We start from the raw sequence: 6,001 nt of genomic DNA, 5'->3' as shown, positions 1-6,001 counted from the left end.
ATTAGAGAGAAAATTGGAGTTGCATCTATTGAAAGAAAACTCCGAACTCCAGTTAGGCAATGTAAAGTTATGACAAACACGCATATCAAATAAGAAAGAGGAAGATAAAAAAAGACTTAGTTAACAACAATAAAATAAAATAAAATTTATTTAAATATAGATGATGATATAGTATGAGATAGAGCTCAATAACATAAATGAATCTATATAGCCTACCCCATCTAGTGGGATAAGAATTAGTTATTGTTGTTATATTATTCTCTATAACTCCAACACAATCTCGAAAGAAACAAGATTCCCTAACCATCTTAAAACAAATATTGTCCAGCAGTTACTATCCACTTTGAACTTAAAATCCAACCATCATGGAAAAATATTATTTTATTTATGTTTTTGAAGAAGCATATACAACATTTTACTGATAGGCAACCTCCACAAAACTTAACTGATCCTTGTGCATTGAGCAATTTAATTTACAGCAGACAAGCTTTACTAGTACGTAACAGCGAATCCATTCAAATGCTAATGCACGTTCACAGGCAGCAAGTTTCGCATATCCAACAACAGCAAAGTGCTACAAGACTGCATAAAAAATCAACATGCATGATAGCCTTGCTGGAAACATTAAACATTTCAACATCATAAATGAAAGAAAAGAATTCTTTTTAACTCTAATACAAACGTGTGTGTGTATTACCCCATATGGCCATATATACCAGAATTTATGAATCAAGGTTACAACCCTAATATGTATAGTATCAAGGACGTGTGTGTACCGTAAAATTTTGTTTTCATTTCCCTTACAGCCATATAGAACTCAAAGATACTCATATAAATAAACTCTGTGTGTGTGTTATTTTGATCTCTTCCATCATTTCATAACTGTTTTAATTAATTAACCTTATCGATCAACAAGAATCATGTTAATGAAAGTTGAGATTCTAATTACCATCCTTCAATGAAGCCTCTTTCTCCTTTGGTCTTGGTGCGAGGGAAGCATGACTTCTTAGCTGCTGGTGTATTTTCAGTCGGATAGCCTTCAAGTACAGTATATTTATTTCTGAAGTTAATTAAGCAGCAAACTTTTTTAAAAAATAAAAAAGGATGAAGTTGTTTAGGTATGAGAGAAGAGAGAAGAGAGTGAGACCTGGTGGAGGAGCTGGCTGTGGCTTTCTTTTAGAGCTATCCATGCAGGGAATGAGCCTCGTGACACAACAGATTGCAGTGATGGGAGTAGGACGCTCTTCTTATATGCATTGAGTGAGTGTGTGTGCGGACTAAAGCATGCATAAGTCGGCCATGGTCGGTTTTACCACAAAGTAAAGCTAAAGTTATGTTGAAATAGAATAATATCAGGCAAAAATTAAAAGGTATTCTCAAATTAACAAAAATATCGTATGACTATCTCTTTTTAAAAAAAAAAAAATTAAATAGGTGTCTCTCTCGTGATTTTATTTTGAAAATACTTCTGAATCCAACAATATTATAGAAGTTATCCCACAGTTACTATCACATATTTAAAATGGATTTAAGATTTATTGTTTACGTTGTGTAGAAGTTATCAAGTAACTACTATAACATTTAAAAACTATCGAGTAGCTGTTACAATGTGTTTAGAGTGAGTTTAGGATTTAGAATTCAGGTTTAGGATTTTAGTAGCTACATAATAACCTCTATAGCTGTTTTAAAGTGATTTTGATGAAATTTAAATAATTTTGACCAAATCAATAAATAGTATTTTGATATAATAGTATTTAGAGATCTTAAACTCTAAATCATAAATCATAATCGCACATTAAATACATTGTAGCAGCTACCTAGTGGTACTACACATTGTAGCAACTACTAGTACTACTAAACATATTGTAGCATCTACCTGGTAGCTTCTACATATTGTAGCAACTACTAACACTACAAAAAATTTGACTTTCCACAATGCACAATTATTTCATCTGTAGCATGCATCACATGTTGCACAATTGCAAGCTATTAAAAGTCATATGACATTGACAACACATGTCATTGAAGTCGTGAACCACAAGTGCATGATTTGTCATTAAGTAATAAAAATATCGATCCATAAGAACTGTTGATTAAATATTAATTGAGTTTGGAAAGCTAGTTATCTAAAAGATTAGAATTATGTGTGGTCACGAGAACAAGAGTTTAAGAGAGAAAGAGAGTGATAGTTGAGAGAGAGCCTAGAGCAAAGGAGGCCAAGCGAAAGTAAGTGGTCAAATGAAGAAGTTGGAATTGGAGGAACGATTCTAGAACTTCGATTTCTCTATTATACTAGTTGACATCCCAAAATATTGTCCACTTTCCTACCTCCATATTTACTTTTTTATAGAAATTCTAACCAAATTATTGATACGATCCTATAAAGATTATACCGGAGTGCTTATCCCAAATTCAATGCTAATAAGTACGATGAATATGCTAGTATATCCGCTAAAGGAATACCGCTCTCACCAAAGGCTCCATGGTACATCTAGATTGTCCACTCTACTTCTTAACATAAAATTGGGGCAAACCCATTAACTCCTAATTAGCTATCCCCTAGCATAGAATTAGCCCACTTTCAAGATTTTAACTCTAGAAAGTCAACTTAAAAAATATTCCCTATCACATGAGGCTCCACTATCATACAATCTAGAACATCTCCTCTTCAAGGTGACCAATCTATACAATTCATTACATACATAATACACACAATCAATTAAACAAGAACATGAGGTAAACATATCATAGAATATGAAAATGACAAAATATGTAGTTCACACATCAATATCAATCATAGTTACTTCCTACATCCTAGAATCTAAAGATCTACTCTATGTCAAGAGAAATAAACCCAAGAGACATGAAATCAAACAATTTACAACTCAAAAACATATTTGAGAGGAAGAGAATGCTTATTAATTGTAAAATAACGAAAATAGGCGAATATTAATAAGGGAATATTTCAGAATTTTTAGAAATTTTTCGGAAATTTTTCAGATCTCGTACGGATGAGTTAATGGGGATGAAAACGGGGTTCGGGAAAGCCTATTTAGGCTACCCATTTAAGCGAGGAAAAGTTTACTTCTTCTTTTATTTTCTTTTATTTCTTTTCTTTATTTTTTTTCTTTTCCTCCGGTTTCTCTTCGACGCCGTGTGTCGTTTCCCCTTTCCCCCGCGCGTGCCGACGCCGAAACCCTAACCGGCGCCGACAGTTTCTCCCCCACCCGAGTACAAAACCCCTCGGCAAGGGTCTTGCTTCTCTTCTCCCTCCCGAGCCGAACCCTCCTTCCTCCCTCATCTCTCGCGACCAGCCGATTTACACTAGGTCCGAGCCACCGCCGACCGACGCCGCCTCCCTTCTTCCTCCCTGTCCAAGTGTCGGCGACGTGCGAGCACAGCCAAGCAGTGCCCTTCACTTTGCTCTAGCGCTGTCCTCCTTCCCTCTGTGCTGCCCGAGCCGACCCTCACGACCTCCCTTCTGCCCTAGCGACGGCTGCCACCACCTCTGTACCCTAGCATCTTCGCCGACGCCGCCTCCCGATTCCCCTCCCTTCCTCTAGTCCGACGAGACACCGCCGACCTTCCTTCTGCTGCAACCGCCACAGGGAGCAGCGACGACGGCTTACAACCGACGTCGAGGTTTTTCCTATTTTCTACCCTAGCGTCGGCTGCCCTCATGTTGTGATCTAGTTCTCCGCCGCCGCTGCCACCTAGACTCACAGTGCTGCCTCTCTTTTGCCTCTGACGGTTTTCCGATCGGTTCCGATCATTTTCCCTGGTTAACGGCGTGAACACAAGGTCGCCTAGCAATGATCTTAGAGGTAAGGGAGTTGCCCTAATTAGTGAATCGGGTACTTAATTCTTGTGTTTTGGCCGCTTGATCCTTTTTTTTTGTTTTGAGCAGTGAAGTGTCCAACACGTATAGGGTGCTGTGGTTTGCTCTTATTTTCCAGCAGCAACCCCATCCAGCAGCCCTTGCTCCAGCAACAACAGCAACTGTGGTTGAGGTATTGTGTAAGAATTTGGTCTTCGTTGTAGATGCTTGCTAGTTGTGTTAGCAATACTTGTTAACTTAGGTTTATAATTAATCAAATGATGTAATTAGGGTTAATGAAGCTAGGTGTGATACCTAGGTGTGATACCTTATCTGATCTGTGTACCCTTGATATGATTTATTGATTATGGTGCACATCATATATGTATATAGATTTGGTTCAGTATATTACCATGCTTAGTGTCATGCACCATTCGCATGATTGCATGCTGTATGATAGATTCCTCCATTATTGTCGAGCACATCGCTAGTTTCATTATTGTTCGGTGCTCCGTTGGTCCGCTCATGGGTAGCGTGACGCAGCGTGGTAGCACGTCAGTTTTGCTCTGTTCGGTGCTCCGTTGGTCCGCTCATGAGTGGTGTGACGCAGCGTGGTAGCACGTCAGGGATCCCTCCCCGTCATGGTGTACCGGGAGATGAGAGCATTGCACTCCCCCATTTATGATTTGGGGTAGGAGTATGTGTGTACTCCGACTCCATCCCGTCCACTCGATCACTCATCAGAAGTAGTGATACAGAGTGCACGGTTGTCACAGCCCTACCCACTCGGTCCAACCATTGTGTGTGAGATGGCTGACTGGCGTCAAGGGTGACCATGACTGTGTTTGCTGTATTTATTTGCTGCATATTGGTTGGATGCCCATGCTTGACATGCATACAGGATTTTTATACCTCTCGAACTGTTTATCCTTATATCAGGTCCTGGTTAGTATAGCTATTCTCCTGTTCATTTCAGTTTGCATTTACCCTTATTATGTTAGGAGACTGTACGCATGATTAGTGCTAGTTGTTATATCCTTACTATGTATATCAGTTGTTACCCGCTGAGTGTTGGACTCACACCCTCCTCCGTTGTTATTTTCAGGTTGATGCTGTCCAGAGAGTTCTAGTCGCTAGTCCCCTACAGACCGCGAGGACGTGTGGTTTATCTTTTGGTTTTCTTTATCAGACTAGTTCTGTTTGATACACTTGGATTATGGTTTTTGTGTTATGGATATTGCACTGTCGATGATTTTCATTTAGAGTTGTTTTACTACATGCCTGCCTGGATGGCAGAAGAGGTGAGATGATTTTATCGTCGAATTTGAGTTTTATGAGTGTAGTGGAGTAGGGTTGGTTTTGAGTCTGCTTATCAATGATCAGTTTGTTTACTATTTAACTGCATAGTTGTGTCAGCCAGAGGCTGAAATTGATATAAACTGCGTGGATGTCTGTGTTATTGTTGTTTATTATTGTTATTATTCTAGCCGCATGTGGCTGAGGTATATGGTGATGTATTTAAGTTTCAAATTGTCCGCCGTACAGGGGAGATGCCGCCGAAATTTCTTCGGAGAGGGACTCCTCCGGGGCGTGACAATTTATTTGGTATCAGAGCACAGTTTTACGATTCTTTGTTTTCGTATTTTGGATATTTGGGATAACCTGATACCAATTTATTTGGTATCCGAGCGCCAAGGTTTGACGATACTTGTTTGATTTTCTTGTTATGGATTTTCGAGATTTATCTGATACCAATTTATTTGGTATCAGAGCGGGTTATGCTACCTGCTGTTGGTGTTTTGGATATTTGAGTTAGCCCTAGTTTGCGAGTTAAACTTGGGTATTTGTTTCGGATTTTAGTATGGATTTCCGGTGATTTTCTTGTACAGAATTTCGAGGTAAAATGGGGACTGGACAGCGACGGAACATCTCCAGACAACAATTAGGTATGATGTTATTTTGTAATTGTTTATACTTGTAGTAATATCTGTGATATAATTTAACAGATATGAGGAGATCTACATGTATTGCTGCGAGACGTGGTGCTGGACAGCCACGTACGAGGACCGTGGGATCTCTGGATTTGCCAGAGATGCCTACTGGGGCTGAGCTTGTCAGTCAAGGACAGACTCAGCATACTGCGAGCGCGTCGGGCTCTCAGATCCCGATGGCTCCTTTAGAGGT

General features: G+C 39.5%; 1 long non-coding RNA gene across 1 annotated transcript; it reads right to left on the bottom strand.

Moving 5' to 3' along the window:
• Positions 1 to 342: 342 nt before the first annotated feature.
• LOC121973333 lies at positions 343 to 1,292 on the bottom strand. The gene is made up of 3 exons (XR_006109516.1): positions 1,148 to 1,292; positions 950 to 1,037; positions 343 to 582 (listed from the first exon to the last, which is right to left on the bottom strand). It is a non-coding gene; the product is annotated as an uncharacterized LOC121973333 (long non-coding RNA).
• Between the last annotated feature and the right edge of the window lie 4,709 nt (positions 1,293 to 6,001).

Source organism: Zingiber officinale, chromosome 4A (assembly GCF_018446385.1).
Source record: "Zingiber officinale cultivar Zhangliang chromosome 4A, Zo_v1.1, whole genome shotgun sequence".
Taxonomy (NCBI): domain Eukaryota; kingdom Viridiplantae; phylum Streptophyta; class Magnoliopsida; order Zingiberales; family Zingiberaceae; genus Zingiber; species Zingiber officinale.
Note: the sequence above shows the minus strand (reverse complement) of the source record. Positions and strands in the feature narration are given on the sequence as shown.